Here is a 19,252-nt window from a genome sequence, read left to right on the forward strand (position 1 = left end):
GTGACATTGTAGGATACACTAGGATTTCTTAATATTTCTTTAAAAACCAGTGAAATTGTAGGATACTCTAGGATATCCTAATATTTCTTTATAAACCAGTGAAATTGTAGGATACACTAGGATTTCTTAATATTTCTTTATAAACCAGTGACATTGTAGGATACACTAGGATTTCTTAATATTTCTTTAAAAACCAGTGAAATTGTAGGATACTCTAGGATATCCTAATATTTCTTTATAAACCAGTGAAATTGTAGGATACACTAGGATTTCTTAATATTTCTCTATAAACCAGTGAAATTGTAGGATACACTAGGATTTCTTAATATTTCTTTATAAACCAGTGAAATTGTAGCATACACTAGGATATCCTAATATTTCTTTATAAACCAGTGAAATTGTAGGATACACTAGGATTTCTTAATATTTCTTTATAAACCAGTGACATTGTAGGATACATTAGGATTTCTTAATATTTCTTTAAAAACCAGTGAAATTGTGGGATAGTCTAGGATATCCTAATATTTCTTTATAAACCAGTGAAATTGTAGGATACACTAGGATTTCTTAATATTTCTTTATAAACAAGTGACATTGTAGGATACACTAGGATTTCTTAATATTTCTTTAAAAACCAGTGAAATTGTAGGAAACTCTAGGATATCCTAATATTTCTTTATAAACCAGTGAAATTGTAGGATACACTAGGATTTCTTAATATTTCTTTATAAACCAGTGAAATTGTAGGATACACTAGGATTTCTTAATATTTCTTTATAAACCAGTGACACTGTAGGATACACTAGGATATCCTAATATTTCTTTATAAACCAGTGAAATTGTAGGATACACTAGGAATTCTTAATATTTCTTTATAAACCAGTGACATTGTAGGATACACTAGGATTTCTTAATATTTCTTTAAAAACCAGTGAAATTGTAGGATACTCTAGGATATCCTAATATTTCTTTATAAACCAGTGAAATTGTAGGATACACTAGGATTTCTTAATATTTCTTTATAAACCAGTGAAATTATAGGATACAGTAGGATTTCTTAATATTTCTTTATAAACCAGTGAAATTGTAGGATACACTAGGATTTCTTAATATTTCTTTATAAACGAGTGAAATTGTAGGATACACTAGGATATCTTATTATTTCTTTACAAACCATTGAAAATATAGTAGCCAGTATATTTATACGCCAATGAAGATGGAAGCAGTTGCAGTGTGAGAGCCTTGAGTGAGTGTTACTAAACTACGAGCATCATTCAATAAGCAATGCAACATATTTTTTTCTCGGCAAATTTAGGCTGAAAAATGCCAAATTTGCTATGGGACATTGTGTATTATTCCCACTTCAGCGCCTACAATTTCATAAAGCTCCTTTACGTAGCGGCCTTCAAAATGGCGTCTGTAACAGAAATGCTACCCAAGCAAATAGTTGTCATTAGGCCGGCACCTGTGGCCGAGCAGTTCTAGGCTCTTCAGTCAGAAACCGCGCTGCTGCTACAGTCGCAGGTTCGAATCCTGCCTCGGGCACGGATGTGTCTGATGTCCTTAGGGTAGTTAGGTTTAAGTAGTTCTAAGTCTAGGGGACTGATGACCTTAGACGTTAGGTCCCATAGTGCTTAGTCCCATTTGAAAAATTTGAAGTTGTCTTTAACTTTCTTTTGGCGGAAAACCAGGGTGTCGCAGGTATTGAAAGGCGGTTACAGGTAACGTAGACGTTTAGTTTTTTTTTTAGTAACTGTAAATTTTTACTATGAGTGAGAAGTGTGCCATCTGTAGTCGTAAGTTTGTGAGTAGTGCGTTAAGGTGTGGAATTTGTTCAAAGAATTTCATTGGGGGGAATGCAATGGGGAAGCCAGTCGGCATTCTAGCGAGATCCTCTCCTGTGAATGCAGAATCTCTAGTAGAAATAAGTTGATAGAGGAGCAGAAGCGTAAGATCTGTGCCCTTCAAGTGCAGTTACAATACGCAAAGGAGAAACTAGACAGGTTGAGGAGGGTGAAAAGTGCTGCAGAGTGGGAACTGGCAGTTTGCAAGAAGGGAGCTAGGGGGAGGGGGTATTCAGACAATTGTACTTTGCGTATATGCAATATATTTGACCAACTGTAAGAGATGAGTAGAGAGGAGCTTCTTGTAACTGTAGGTGTAGGAAACATGCAGCAGTCCTCAGCAGTTAGCAACTCTAAGTCAGTTGCAAAGTCTAACAGAAAGAAGAAGGTTCTGCTGTTAGGTAGTTCACACGGTAGAGATGTGGCCCAGCTGTTGCAGAAAGTGAGTACCAGGTCACGAGCACTATGAAGCCTACTGCAGGGTTGGCTCAGGTGTCTGACAGCATAGGGGAGTTACGTAGGGATTTTACGGAGGATCAGGTAGTGGTAGTGTTTGGAGCAGGGAATAGTCTTGATAGAACCCTTATCATTTAGCTACAAAATAGCAGGTCAGCAACTGGAAGCAGTTAACTCCATAAATTATCTGGGAGTACGCATTAGGAGTGATTTAAAATGGAATGACCATATAAAGTTGATCGTCGGTAAAGCAGATGCCAGACTGAGATTCATTGGAAGAATCCTAAGGAAATGCAATCCGAAAACAAAGGAAGTAGGTTACAGTACGCTTGTTCGCCCACTGCTTGAATACTGCTCAGCAGTGTGGGATCCGTACCAGATAGGGTTGATAGAAGAGATAGAGAAGATCCAACGGAGAGCAGCGCGCTTCGTTACAGGATCATTTAGTAATCGCGAAAGTGTTACGGAGATGATAGATAAACTCCAGTGGAAGACTCTGCAGGAGAGACACTCAGTAGCTCGGTACGGGCTTTTGTTAAAGTTTCGAGACATACCTTCATCGAGGAGTCAAGCAGTGTATTGCTCCCTCCTACGTATATCTCGCGAAGAGACCATGAGGATAAAATCAGAGAGATTAGAGCCCACACAGAAGCATACCGACAATCCTTCTTTCCACGAACAATACGAGACTGGAATAGAAGGGAGAACAGATAGAGGTACTCAGGGTACCTTCCGCCACACACCGTCAGGTGGCTTGCGGAGTATGGATGTAGATGTAGATGTAGATAGGGACAGGGAATATGATGTAGGTGGTGACCTGGTAAAGGTAGCTACTCAACCTGGTGGCACTAATATGCATTTCGTGCAATTGTTTTAGCGTCATGATCGACCTCACCTTAATGCGGCTGTTAGGCGTGTTAACATGGGTCTGGAGAAAGGCACTCACGGCAGAGGGTATGGGTCACATTGCAGTGGTGCCAGTTGAGTCTGTCAGAAGATCTGGTTTCACCAGACATGGCCTGAGCCTCAGTGGATATGGGAAGGGGAGGCTGGCAAAGCTTATAGGTGACAGTGTAGTAGGTGGTCGTGGGATCACTCATGGAAAAATTCCTGTAGTAGTTGGTGTTAGAGCTGCATTTTTTTAAAACTGAAGTCATCTGATAGGTATACCTGCTTAAAGGAAGTCCTTCAAACTAAGGATTCACCTTCAGAGGACGTCATGTTCAAAAGCAGAGAAGGAACTAGCGTATTTCATCAAACATAAGAGGTATTAAAGATAAAGTTAGTGAACCGCTTATAGATGTTGACTCTGAAATTATTCGTATATCGGATTACCACTTAAATAATTTGACAGTTCAGAGTCTTCCTTTACCAGGATACAGATTAGCTGGCGGTTTTTCAAGTAGTTCCTTGCGGAGTGGGGGAGTGGCTATGTACGTAAAACACAATATTCCAATTGAGTCTATAGACGTATCACGGCGCAGCACTGAACAGGCATTTGAATGTTATGCAGGGCCAGTTGAAGTTAGTGAAACTAAACTTATAATTGTTGTTGTTTATAGGTCCCCTAACTCTGATTTCAGAGCATTTCTGCTCAAGCTAGAGGGGTTTTTTGATTCACTTCACAGGAAGTACCAGAAATTAGTTATATGTGGTGACTTCAATATTAATTTTGCACATGATGGTGCGAGAAAAAGGATGTTGGTAGACCTAAATTCATATGATCAGATGCAGACTGTGTTTTTTTTCCAACTAGGGGCAGGGAAACATCAGCACAGCCATAGACAATAATTTTATTCATTCTTCATTACTAGATGGTCATTCTGTTAGTAAAAGAGTAAATGGCCACTCAGGCCATGATATACAGATTTTAACACTAAAAGTCTTTTCTACTCAAACAAATGTCACATAATTAGAAACTATGTACGAAAGCTAATCCAACGGCTACAGAGAGTTTTTAAATCTCGTCAAGGAACAAGTGCGGCATGATGTTTATAGTGCCGATAACACAGACGACAAATACAATGGTTTCCTTAACATATTTCTCATGCTCTTTGAGAGTTGCTTTCCATTGGAACATTCTAAACTGGGTACTACCAGTAAAAGGCAGTCTGAGTGGTTGACTAGTGGGATAAGGATATTATGTAGAACAAAGCGGGAATTATTTCAAAATTTTAGAAGTAGTCACAATCAAGCTACAGTAGCGTATTACAAACAGTAATGTAAGGTGCTTAAAAATCTTATTAGGAAGGCAAACAGTATGTGATACGCAAATAGAATAGTTAATTCGCAGGACAGAATTAAAACCATATGGTCAGTTGTGAAGAAAGTGTACGTTCAGCAGCACAAGATCGACGATATAAAGTCAGTTCGTAGTAAAAATATTTCTGTTACTTAAGTATCAGATACGAGATAGTATATGTATAGTATTTAAAAATCATTTTCTGAGTATTTCTGATGACTTAAATAAAATCATACAACTCTCTTGGCAAACTCCTTTCCAAGACTGATACTCATAGGTGTGTGCCACCTGGGTACCTCACCACCTAACAGAATAGCATAAAGAGCAACGAAGAACCATCTGTGGATAACTGCTTGCGCGTTACGTGAACCATGGGTTCGTCACTTTGAATCAAAACAAAACGGCAATGCATGAAGAAAAAGTTCAAAGCCTCAGCCGGAATGTCATGGCGACGGTCTTTTGGGACTTAGAGGTGGTTATTCTACCTGATGCCCTCCCTCATGGTGCAATGATCAGACATATGAAGACGCTGGTGAACTACACGATGCAATGTTGATCGAGGTACATCAAGTTGCCTACATGCTTGACGAATTGACTTCGTGGGCTTCTGAGAAACGTTTGTCTGATGTCCTTCACTGTCTCTTGCGAAACTCCGTAACGTGCACCGCCAGAATGTTTCAGAACACTTCCTGTTGCTAGAAACTTCCTATACCATTCTTTGTTTTCACATCAGATGGATCACATTCATACACATGACGGTAATTTCTTTGCACAGTAATCGGCGAATTTTTTTTCTGCCTCTTTCCATTTTATTCCCAAAAACCTCTCACATATTCACTACGTTTATTCTTCCTCTCTTCTGTCCACTTCTTTCCTGTTTTCTTCTCTTTGGGCGTTTGCTGAAATTTCTTTTATCTGATTTCTTTCTCTGCGTTTCTCCCTGCCTGATATATCTTCCGTGGAGATGTTCAGTTTCTTGAGGTCTTCCACGGGTCCCAAATTTTGGGCGCCATTCGTCAGAAGCCTAAGCACAGATAATTCAAATATGATCAGTTGTCACAGTGATACAACAGATTCTTGAAGAATGATCGCAGTCTCTAGCGTGCATCCCAAGAACACTGTTCTAAAACTTTTGAAACCATAAAGGCCTATATGGAGATTACAATTAATTTAAACATGATCACTAATTCCACAAGCATTTTATTCTCTGTGAAAAATTATGGTGAATGGTTCAGTACTATAATATTTTTGACTGGCTAGTAATGTCATACGATCACTTCATTCCAGTTGTCTTCACTGCAGTGGATCAAGTGGGAGCTGCAGAAAGTGATTATGTTTATTGAACTTCTCTGGAAAACATGCTTGATGAATTGGTAATATGAGAGTATTATAAATTCCTAGAGGCTCTGCTTCCTTTACAGTATAGAAACATGCTTGCAGTCCGTTCGCTTTATTGTTACAAGAGTGACAATACTAGACAAGATGTCTGACTCAGGATCGTCTGTGTACAATGAAAACCCAGGGTACAACACCCATCCCTCTTGTCAACAAGTATGTACCGCTGTCATAGTTTGGCAGTGAAACTTATCCAGCATGATACCCTTCTCATGTTGGAAAGTCTTCAGTATACACTCCCAAGTCAAAATACTTGCAGAAGCTCAGGGATTATTATTAGTCGGTGCTCCTCAAGGTAATGGCATAAGGAGAGGTTAGAAGGGCCATGTGTACATATACCCAACGGACAGAAGGAAGGATTCATACTGGCAACAAATGAAGATAGAGGTTGCAACCGCTTGCAGGTTATGGCACATGTTCGAACAAACGGTGTTTATCATCTTTGCCTGACCTCATATTTGGTTCCTATAGGCGACGGGGAAGCGCTTCAATGAAGCTCAAAACCTACAGCAAAATTCTTTGAACTCACTGTTGAGACTTTGCGTTTCTGGTGTTTCTGTGGCTCCTTAGACTTGAATGTTGCAGTGTTCCATTAAACGACTCGTTGGCGTCAGACTAATCACAAAGTGTACAGTCACGATAGCTGGTCTTTGTATACAGAACATTTACAGTGATATGGAAGACAAAATAAATTTTCACGGACCTTATTACTGCCCTTTTAATACTTCGACATCTAAAAAAGTTTTACGGAGTATAATTACAGAAATAAACTGAGCGCATCTCTAGTTCAGCGTCATCGTCCAAATCATAGACATCAAGGATTAGACCTATTGGCCTGTTTCATCTAGTTCATGCCATCGTTTCAAGGAGTGGATGCTTTCCTCTGTGATTACACAGCAACGCAATTTCAGTGATTCTAGTGTTGTCAATATGCTGAACTTTATCTCTCACATTCCGGAATGAGATTCTCACTCTGCAGCGGAGTGTGCTCTGATATGAAACGTTCTGGCAGATTAAAACTGTGTGCCGGACCGAGACCCGAACACGGGACCTTTTATCTCTCATATTCATTCTATATTTTTATACAATACACGTAACTGATTCCGCTTTTAATTACTATCTAAAGTCACTATTCTTCATATGATATAGGAACGAATATCCCGCTACATACAGGAGAAACCTCATTTCAGACGACTCAGCTGTCGTACTTGGTCAGAAATTAGAGAGCAGTTCTCACATTCGCACAACAATAACGCGGAAGCTATAACTTAGTATTATCTGAGTAGGTTTCGCTTTTTAATGTTGCGTTTTAAAGTTCGTCGCAGTCGCAGCTATCCATGGAGTCTTGTTCCATATTGATGTATTAGTTTAGATCCATATTGATATATTTTTGTGATTTTTTTGTGTGTCTAGTCGATTGCTATAGCATTTTTATTGAGATGGCATTCACGGTGGCTGTAGATAAGCAATTCGAATGCACAGAGACAGAAAACGAATCTACGCATGTAATTGTTTGGGCAAGACTCAGCATAAAGTGTGGGCATAAAATTGTAATAGGACCCTTTCATCGACCAACATACCCACCTCCTGATGTAACTGAAACCTTACGGAAAACCTCAGTCCGCTTCTATGTAAGTTCGGTGGTCATACTATAGTAATTGGAGGAGACTTTAATCATTCAACAGTCAGTTGAGCTAATTATAGTTTTGTTAGTGGTGGACGTGATGAGACATCCTGTGAAACATTACTAAATGCCTTCTCTGGAACCTACGTAGAACAGATAGTTCGAAATCCTACTCGATGAAAATATTTTAGATCTAATGGCATCAAAGAGACCTGACCTCTCTGAGGCTGTTCACATCGAAAGCGGTCTCAGTTATAGCATCACTGAATACCAAAGTACAAAGGGCAGCTATTCGTAAAACAACTATAAAGATTTATACAGGGTGGTCCATTGATAGTGACCGGGCCAAATATCTCATGAAAAAACTACAAAGAACGAAACTCGTCTAGCTTGAAGGGGGAAACCAGATGGCGTTATGGTTGGGCCACTAGATGGCACTGCCATAGGTCAAACGGATATCAACTGCTTTTTTTAAAAATAGGAACCCCCATTTTTATTACATTTTCGTGTATTACGTATAGAAACATTAATGTTTTAGTTGGACCACTCTTTACGCTTTGTGATAGATGGCGCAGTAATAGTCACAAACGTATAAGTACGTGGTATCACGTAACATTCCGCCAGTGCGGACGGTATTTGCTTCGTGATATATTACCCGTGTTAAAAGAGACCGTTTACCAATTGCGGAAAAGGTCGATATCGTGTTGATGTATGGCTATTGTGATCAAAAGGCCCGACGGGCGTGTGCTATGTATGCTGCTCGGTATTGTGAACGACATCGTCCAAGTGTCCGGACAGTTCGCCGGATAGTTACGTTATTTAAGGAAACAGGAAGTGTTCAGCCACATGTGAAACGTCAACCACGACCTGCAACAAATGACGATGCCCAATTAGGTGTTTTAGCTGCTGTCGCGGCTAATCCGCACATCAGAAGCAGACAAATTGCGCGAGAATCGGGAATCTCAAAAACGTCGGTGTTGAGAATGCTACATCAACATCGATTGCACCCTACCATATTTCGATGCACCTGAACGACGTGTTAAGTTCTGCCACTGGGCACAAGAGAAATTACGAGACGATGTCATATTTTCTGCACGCGTTCTATTTAGCGATGAAGCGTCATTCACCAACAGCGGTAACGTAAACTGGCATAATATGCACTATTGGGCAACGGAAAATCCACTATGGCTGCGACAAGTGGAACATCAGCGACCTTGGCGGTTTAATGTATGGTGCGGCATTATGGGAGGAAGGATAATTGGCCCCCATTTTATCGATGGCAATCTAAATTGTGCAATGTATGTTGATTTCCTGCGTAATGTTCTACCGATGTTACTACAAGATGTTTCACTGCATGGCAGAATGGCGATGTACAACATGATGGATGTCCGGCACACAGCTCGCGTGCGGTTGAAGCGGTATTGAATAGCATATTTCATGGCAGGTGGATTGGTCGTCGAAGCACAATACCGTGGCCCGAACGTTCACCGGATCTACGTCCCCGGATTTCTTTCTTTGGGGAAAGTTGAAGGATATCTGCTATCGTGATCCACCGACAACGCCTGACAACATTCGTCAGCGCGTTGTCAATGCATGTGCGAACATTACGGAAGGCGAACTACTCGCTGTTGAGAAGAATTTCGTTACACGTGTTGCCAAATGTATTGAGGTTGACGAACATCATTTTGAGCATTTATTGCATTAATGTGGTATTTACAGGTAATCACGCTGTAACAGTATGCGTTCTCAGAAATGATAAGTTCACAAAGATACATGTATCACATTGGAATAACCGAAATAAAATGTTCAAACGTATCTACGTTCTGTATTTTAATTTAAAAAACCTACCTGTTACCAACTGTTCGTCTAAAATTGGGAGCCATATGTTTGTGACTATTACAGCGCCATCTATCACAAAGCGAAAATAGTGGTCCAAGTAAAACATTCATAGTTCTTTACGAACTACACGAATATGTAATAAAAATGGGGGTTCCTATTAAAAAAAACGCAGTTGATATCAGTTTGACCTATGGTAGCACCATCTAGCGGGCCAACCATAGCGCCATCTGGTTTCCCCCTTCAAGCTAGACAATGCATATTCAGAAAAGTAGACAAAGAAGCAGTAGCGTCATGTTTCAGTGAGGAACTTCCAAGTTTTCTGCCAGGACAGAGGGATGTAGGCTATGACTGAAGTTGAAAAGACTCGGTGAATTGGATAGATGTGTGCCCAGTAGAACAGTTCATGACGTGAGAGATCCAGCATGGCAGACGGTCGCTGTAAAGAAACTTGTAAAAAACAGGGACTGCTGCGTAATAGATATAAAAGAAAGCATAAGGGTTATAGATAGAAGGATGCAGAATGAAACGCGTTTGGCAGTCAAGGGAGCAATGTGTGAAGCCTTGTGTAACTACTGTAGCAGAATATTGTCGAAACAACTTTCACAAGACCCAAAGAAAGTGTGTTGGTGGAACCAAAGTTTGTGTCCAGTCATTCACGGACAAGGTAAGATCTGAAACTGAGAGTAGCAAAGCAAAAGCAGAAATGCTTAACTCCGTTTTCAAAAATCTGTTTACGAAGCAAAACCCAGGAGTATTGCTCCAATTTAATCCTGATGCAACTGAAAACATGAGTGAAATCCATATTAGTGTCGGTGATGTTGAGAAACAACTGAAATCATTGAAGCTGAACAAAACCTCAGGGCCTGATTCTATGTATCAGTTTGTAGCTAAGCTAGCTCCTCTGTTAACTATAATATAACGCAGATCTTTCGAACAAAATAGCGTGCCCCGTGGTTGGAAGAAAACAGAGGCTACACCTGTCTATAAGAAGGATAGCAGAAGCGATCCATAAAACTACCGCCCAATATTCCCTAAATACATTTATTGCACAATCTTAGAACATATTAAAAGCTTAGATATAATGAGGTACCTTAAGCAAAACCTCGATGCCAACCAGTATGAATTTCGAAAAATATATCGTGTGAAACACAGCTCGCGCTTTTCTCACAGACATCCTGTAAGCAACGGATCAAGGCAGTCAGGTGGACGCAGTATTTCTCGATTTCCGAAAAACATTTGACTTATTAGCTTATTATTAAAATTATTATTGTACAGGGTACGAGACGAAATTTTTGAGTGGACTGACGTTTTTTGGTAGGGAGGATGAAGCGTATTGACTTGGATGGGGACGCTTGGACAGATGTAGAAATAACTTCGGATGTACCCCAGGGATGTGTCTTGGGTCCCTTGCTGTTCGTGTTGTCTTACAGACAATATTACTAATAACCTAAGATGCAGATGATGTAGTTACCCTCAACGAAGTACCTCTGAACGAAGCTACACAAATAATCAGTCAGATCTTGAAAAGATTTCAAAGTGACACAAACATCGGCAACTTGCTTTAAATGATCGGAAACGTAGAATAGTGCACTTAACAGATACATAGTATTCTGTCGAAAGATTCCTCCCCATCCGTTGTCTCGGAGCTTCCACAGTGCCTGATGAAGTACCCCCGCGGCCGCGGCCAAAGTACACGAACACTTAGCGCCGTGCGGTGCGCGAGACATATCAAGTGTCGTATCGCTCTGCGGACTTCCTCCGAAACGTTTGTTCGCGGACCTGGATATGTCTGTTCTCTACTCCACATACGCTATCACGCGAATCAGAGTCTCCAGTCTCGCCTTGACCCTCGAGACAGGGTGAAACAGTCACTTCCTCTATACCACTACTCAGAGCCCTGTAGCAGTCTGACTACTCTCAAAAACTTTCAAGTGCGCCCACTGGATTGGACAATGAACACCACAGTTAGTCTCTGTATTGTCAACAACCGGTTTTTATCAAATCCTCTGTAAACCCTGCAAGACCACAGTTAAATTTCCTTTGAAACAAAATGCAGTTTCTTTTCTTTTAATATCCCTTGCCGAGTCCGCTTCGAGCCAACGGCCTTGCCGCAGTGGTAACACCGGTTCCCGTCAGATCACCGAAGTTAAGCGCTGTTGGGCTACGCAAGCACTTGGATGGGTGACCATCCGGTCTGCCAAGCGCTGGTGGCGAGAGGGGTGCTCTCATCCTTTTGTGAGGCAACCTGAGTAGCTACTTGATTGAGAACTAGCGGCTTCGGCCTCGGAAAGTGACATACGGCCTGGAGAGCGGTGAGCTGATCACATTCCCCTCCATATTCGCATCCACTGACGCCTGTGGGCTGAGGATGATACAGCGGCCGGTCGGTACCATTGGGTCTTCATGGCCTGTTCGGGAGGAGTGCCCGTTAGACAGCGCCTCCAGCTAGCCATTGCTCCACGTTCTCTTAAGCGGCCTCTTCCTAAACTAAGCATCAACACCCACCTCGAAAACGGGCAATAGACTAAGTGGTCTACCATGCGGGCTTTAGGGAACGCACTTCCCAACACTTACTGAACTTCACACACCTAGAGAACCACCTCACTGATTCCTGACTGTAAACCTCCGCAATAAGCTTGCACACCACCCAAAGGGCCCAACCAGCGTCCTGTACCCACCAGTGCTACCAAATGACTTATTGATTTCGTGGAATGTGCACAGCTCCACGACATTCTTTTCATATGCAGACGTTTCGGCCAGTTAGCCCCCAGGGCAGAAAGTAGGCACTGCGATAGATCATTTCCTGCTAAAGCTCATACCGCTACTGTGAAATGCTCTGAAGAAACACCAGCCATTTTGTGGGAAAAACACTCGCCGTTGCAAACCACCTAATTGGGATAGACCACGCCCGTTAGCCGGTTTAGAAGAAACCAGCCCTTTTAGCTCCAGACCGGCAAACAGCAACAGCCCCACTGTCACTGGGGATCCAGTACTGTAGCTCAACATAGCGACCAGCATTCGCCAACAATCGTGGCCCAAAAATGATATGTTCCACTATGAATATAATACCAGTGAGCCACAGCTGGTGTCGATAAACTCATACAAATACCTAGGAGTAGCACTCAGTAGGGACATGAAATGGAGTGAAATGGTCACATAGGGTAAAGCAGGTGTCAGGCTTCGGCTTGTTGGTAGACTAGTAGGAAAATGGAATCAGACTACAAATGAGATTGCTTACAAATCACTCATATAACCCAGCTAGGATGTTGCTCAACTGTCTGTGACCCATACCAAATAGGTCTAACAGGAGATACTGAACATGTGCATAGAAGGGCAGTGCGAATAGTCACAGGTAGAGCACTTGCCCGCCAAAGGCAAAGGTCCCGAGTTCGAGTCTCGGTCCGGCACACAGTTTTAATCTGCCAGGAAGTTTCGGTCACAGGTTTGTTTGACCAATGGAAGAGTATCACAGAGATGATGAAGGAACAGAAGTAGCAGATTCTTGTAGACAGACAAAGTAAGCAGGAGAAAATCTATTAACAAAGTTTCAAGAACCGGCTTCAAATTATTAACTACAAAACCCAAAATATCGCTCTCATGGATATCATGATAACAAGATTTAGATTAATTACAGCATGCACAAAGGCATTAAACAGTCATTCTTTCCACACTCCACACATAAATGGAATAGGAGAAAGCCCTAATAACTTGTACAATGAGACGCCACCCTGCTGTGCAAATCCATGCACTTCGCAGTGGATCGTAGAGTATAGATGTGGATACATACAGTGGAACGTAGTTTTTATAACCCTCAACAATTTATATCTCTGATTCATTCAGATCAGATTCTTTGTAAATACTGTAATTGTACAGAATTAGTACTACAGCAGAAATGATAACAACAGTAAATGACGAAGTACATTAAATTAAAAAAAATTACGTTAGGTAAAGAATAATACTGTTGTGTATCAAAACAGCGTGCAGTTCTTACAGTCCCCATGTAATTATTGTACAGGATACGTTAAATAAGTTCGCAATTGCGAATGAGGACAACCATCAGCTGTAGAATGGAATGACGGAACGGGACTCGAAACCCTGATTTTCTGCTTATCGCGAGCGGTCGCCATACCATTTGGCTATCTGTGCACCACTCACGGCGAGACTCAGACTTCGCGTTTGTGACCTGTACTCGTACACCCATTATGTATATTCCCGTACAGGTCAGACGTTACTTGAAAGGCACTTGCCCGCATAACATTTCCGCACCCGGAAGTGGGGGCGCTTTGGTCGGCATATCGAGATTTTTCTTTATCGTGATGTGACACACTGAACCACTTTACAGTACATGCGCAACTGTCCTGAAAGCGTTAACAGTGCGATGCGTTTTCCTTGGACACCACTACGGTAACGTCCCCGCGTGTGTCCGGTAATGGCTACGGGAAGCCAAGTTGAATACTATCGTGGTCGGGTAGTACACGCTGGATGGTTCGCTAAACAACCGCAGCCATTTACTTCTCCTCCTATCGTGACTACAGCTACACTTCTGAAGGTGCCCATATCGACCAAACCTTAAGTTGTAAATTACGTTTTCGTCCTTCCGCTTGTATACGTTGTGTTGAATAGGTACCCCAAACCGACATCTGTGGCCGAGGCCGCGAGGCCGACACGAAATCTCAGCGTGTTCAGTGAAAGTGTTGCTACCATCTGTAACAAAAAGAAAATAAGAACTGAGTGCATGAATGAAGGATGAACTTGAAAGCGTGTCATGGGACGTCCGCCCCGAACAAATGCAACGAACAATAACGAGCAAAATGAGTTTAAAATAAAAAAAAAAAAAGAGAGCGCTAACGCACGCCTGTTCGATGGCGCTCGACCTGCATGTAGGCCAATTCAAATCGTGGTAGAGGATAAAATTTTCATTGCCAGTATTTGTCCGGCAAGGAGAGGAGAGGCAGTGGCATAAAGTTTATGATCCCAGTCTTTCCACCAATGTCCTGGATTCAATTCCAAACCTCTCCGCAGTCTCATGAAGTGAGTGATCCGCCCGTCGTATGGGTATGTTAAGCTCAGTGGACTCCTTTGTGCTCTTGCAGAGGAGTAGGGTATAATCGGTGCCTGGTTTCACCGTCTCCCATCTCTCATCATCTCGAAAACGAGCATGACACTACACACACACACACACACACACACACACACACCGACAGACACACTTACAACAAATACATTCACCACACAGTTCTCATACTTCGCGAAGAAATCGTGCCTTTGGGCGGCTCAACCTGCCCTTCGGTGTCTCTCAGCCATTCATGCCACACGACTTTACTTTGCTAGATACCCCATCACACTATGCTGAAACATTTTGGGCGATATTCATCTGTCTTAGGACCTACTTTTCAACTTTATCGTAAAAAAACCTTTTTTTCTGAATTCGTTCTTTCACGTTCATTCATGTCAGTAAGAAAACTTGAACTTACGAACGCTTTCATGAAATTGGTTTCTGACGAGATCTGCGGTATAATGAGCGTACAGTTAACGTGGGAAAAGGCGTAAGTGCACTTTCTGTCGGTCTCCATATAGAACTGTCCCTGTATCTCGGTGACACAGGAGAAAATACACTTTGGTAACAGAAGAATTATATTGCACATTTGTAACACGACGAAATCTTCGGATTTCTCAGATACCGTGAAGTGGAAAACATATCAAGATACGCCGGTCAAGATATACGGCGATGCGCCAGTTGATATATGTTCATCCGCCGGCGCGGGCAGAGGTCGCGGCCGGCAGCGGGCTCTGCCGCGAACGCATGTAAATAATGTTGTACGGATGAACAATAACAGATTGAGCTTCGTGAGACACGAGCGCTGGCGGCGACCGAGGACCCCTGGCGGAAAAAAAGGAAACACCGAAAGGCCCCCGTTCTTTTGCTAAGCGGCGGCTGTCGTTCCGAATTATAGCCGCGACCCAAACAGATGGCAGGACCACATACGAAGATTATAAAGTGAGTCAGCGCGCGGTCGACTCTCCAAAGTTTGGGCTTGTTCGGAGTATTCTGCCAAGGAGGATATAGTGTACAGTGAGCGGGGTCTGTCTACAGCTACTGTAAGTGAAACTAATGTAGATGAACCAGCAGTTGTAATGAAATTGTTTGCTAATCCGGAAATACGACGTATTTCACGTACTATGAAGAGCTATCTCTGGCATCGGGCAGATACCAGGGACTCAGGCTGCGGTGGCCGCGTACGGTCCGGTTCACTATTTATCCACTATTGAGGAGCGGTCTTGAAAAGAATGTAAACATCGTTGTATCATTTTGCTTCTCAGACTGGGGCGCCGGCGTTATGTCGTCCAAAAGCTGTGCAGATTCTCAGGCTGAAACTTTACAATGCTACGACAGTGCATCAACTGACCAATTCAGATTCTGTTGCCAGACATCATTACTCCAACTAGCTACCGCAGTCTGTACATGATGCAAAGGTTCATCCATAAATGCTCTTTTTCTCTGATGAAGCAAGGCTGCATTTATTGGTCGTCTCTAAAGACCTCTTTGTCGATGGGACGTTAAGCCGTGATCTTCCTTTCCTCCTGTTACCTTTACAGGGGTGTGTGAATTCAGTCAACAGCATCTTCATCTCGTAAAAACACGAAAGTCATTGAAACGTCAATTACTGGATCGATATTTTTCTGCTACAGCATAAAATCTATTAAGAATACACTAGGCACTACAGTCTGGAACCGCGCGACCGCTACGATCGCAGGTTCGAATCCTGCCTCGGGCATGGATGTGTGTGATGTCCTTAGGTTAGCTAGGTTTAAGTAGTTCTAAGTTCTAGGGGACTGATGACGTTAGAAGTTAAGTCCTATAGTGCTCAGAACCATTTGAACCAAGAATACACGATCTCATCAAAAGTATCCAGACACCTCTGTAATGTAGGGTTGACCACAAGATGTCACGAGAGTCATACACGCCAGTTGAAAGGAGGCGGGGAGGTCTGTCTTCTCACTACAGAAACAGTAAAAGCGGAATATGTTTATCAGCAGAATTCAAAGACTTCAAACATGGACTAGCCATTGGATGTCCCGTGAGTGAAAATCCATCAGAGACATTTCAGCCCTTCTAAAGCTGCCCAGATCCACTGATGGTGATGTGACTGAAAGTAGAAACGCAAAGTAACATCGAATGAAGACTAGGAAATTTTCATGTCATGACGGACAGAGACTGTCAAGCTTAGAGGAAGATGGTTGTAAGAAATCGTGTGACACCTCTGGGAGGAACCACTCGCGAGTTCCAAAGTGCTAAGAACAGTCCATCTAGCACAATGACTCTGCGTGGCAAGTAAACAAGAATGGGGTAGAATGTTCGAAGCAGCTTCTTATAAGCCAAACATTTTTGTAGTCATTGCTAAGCTACGCTCGAGGTGGCATAAAGAGCGAGGCTACTGGACAGTGTATGACTGTAAATGAGTGGTTTGGAGTGGTGAATCGCGCTGTACCCTGTGGCAATCCGATGAAAGGCCAGGCAGCGTTACCTCCCATCATGTGTAGTGGCAACAGTGAAATATGGACAATAGCTATTATGGTATGGGGGTGTTTTTCGTTGTTAGCGTGTGACCCCTTACTGTGCTTGAGAAAACACTAAACGCAGAAGGATATGGCACTGCGTACAGTAGATAAACAATTCGCAGACGATGATTGCTTGTACCAGCAACCTGTACCAGCATGTCAGGAAGCAGTATTTGTAAGCCGATGGTCCGTGAAAAGTGAGGTTCATGAAATGAACTGACCTGTCCAGAATCCCGACCTGAACCCAATGGAGCACCATTGGCATGAGGAAGAATGTCGACTTCGCTCCAGACCCCGGTGCCCGTCATCACTACCTTCTTTGGTTTCTGCTTTCCAGGAACAGTGGGCTGCTATTCCTCTACGGACATTCAGACACCTCACTGAAAGTGTGCCCATAGATTTCAAACCGCCGTAAAGGCGAAGGTTTGGCACACCCCATTTTAATGTCCACTCACAGGTTTTCAAATAATTTTGATCAGACGGTGTATATTAAAACCTTGTTTCAGAATACTAACAACTAATGAAGAGACCTACAGTTATTTCATGCGGGGCAGTGCAAGAACACACGCCACACTGATCCTATGAGACTTTTACGAGGTGTTTTTTTTTGGGGGGGGGGGCGGAGAATGATAACTACTGACAAACAAATCAGAAACACTGAATGGTGTGGCGTGCCGATTTTCTCGGGCTCCTTTCCTTTCCAAAGCTGTTCCTAACTTGTAAAGGTCGACTAGCCGATATACCACCTGTCAACATCCGAGAAACAGCGCAGTGCTGCTTCCCACACAACGCGGGACTGAGCGCTTGCGTCCTACACTTCAGTAAAAGCTAATTTCATTACAGATTCCTTCTTATGTGGTTAATATAATCAGAAGCAACTACCACTCAGAACTCACCTAGAAATATATAAAGAGAGAGACAGCTTTTTTTCTGGCCTATTATTCCGAAGGTCCACCCTGAAGAGACTGGGAGAATAGCTTTTACACACTGTCGTTTGGAATGTTCCTGCGAACAAGTAATTCTGCAGACTTCATTACCTCCGTCGACTTCTTCATTACCTCCGTCGAATCCATTGTTTCTGTAACCAGAAGGGGACGAGAAAACTTGATCCACGGGTGAGAGGGTACAATATAATATTTCAGTCAATACAAAATTGAATCAAATTTACAAGTTGTGAGGCAGCCTGCCTCGGGACGGATACAAGTGGTTCATGATAGTCTTCCCAACGGCATCAGTGCACTCGTCCAGGCTATAAGAGGTGCAGTATGAATCCACTTACCAGTATGACGTTGCATCCCTTATGGACTGCAAGCGTGCACTGATACCGTTGGGAAGACTATCATGAAGCACTTGTATCCCTCCCGTGGCATGCTGCCTCACACCTGTTGTAGCTGGTCCTTCATATGTTGTATAATGGCACTGGGACAGAATATATTCCATGCTGATCCCACACATCTGGGGATCTTGATGGCCACGGGAGTACATCGACATCTAGTACGCAGTCCATAGAGCACGTGCCAAGTGTTTATGAGCATTGTCCTGTTGGAAAATCGCTCCACTGTACTGCCGCACGAGAGATACCGAGGTGCCGTCAGCGTTCCCTTAATCACTACTAGCCGTGACCTGAAGTCATAGTAGATGGCTCCCCATCACGACGCCAGGAGTGGCAGTGTTGTGCCTTTCCAAAACATTTGGAAGAATGGGAGATCTCCCCTGGTCGCCGTACACGGCGACAGTGGTTACGGGTATAGTGCAGGACGCGATTCATCGCTAAACACAATGCTCCCCTGTCACGGCACCACTCCAACGCAGACATTTGTGTTGTTGTGTTAACGGCGGCCCACGCATTCCCTTCTCCGGCAGCCGCTGGTGTCCTCCCAGCGGTGAGCTATAACACTCGAACTTGCAGGAAGTTCATTGCTTGTTCTCGGCTGTAAGCGTTACGATATTGTTGGTGCACAGTACGGCGATCCTCCCTAGTGACGGTCAGACGTGGTCAACCGAAACCTTGACGGCGCGTATGCCTGGCGTCACTATCCCATGCAGTCCAATTTAGAGCTGCATGCGCAACAAATTTAGATAGCACACGTTTCGACCGCCTGGCCAAATGGAGAACCTACAGTGAAGCCCCTTTCAGATACTCAGTTGATGGTAACGCTGTCTCGCAGGAGGATGCCACATTGTCGTATTCTTCACAGTGATCTCTCAGCATCTGACTCTGTTAAATTTCCGTATACAGAGTGTTCAAAAATTCTTTTTACAGACTTGTAGGGCTTGGAGAGGGGAGTGAGT

General features: G+C 43.0%; 1 pseudogene; it reads left to right on the top strand.

Annotated features, from left to right (window-relative positions):
* Window positions 1-11,495: 11,495 nt before the first annotated feature.
* Window positions 11,496-11,613, top strand: LOC124555095 (annotated as a pseudogene).
* Window positions 11,614-19,252: the final 7,639 nt, after the last annotated feature.

Source organism: Schistocerca americana, chromosome 1 (genome assembly GCF_021461395.2).
Source record: "Schistocerca americana isolate TAMUIC-IGC-003095 chromosome 1, iqSchAmer2.1, whole genome shotgun sequence".
Lineage (NCBI taxonomy): Eukaryota > Metazoa > Arthropoda > Insecta > Orthoptera > Acrididae > Schistocerca > Schistocerca americana.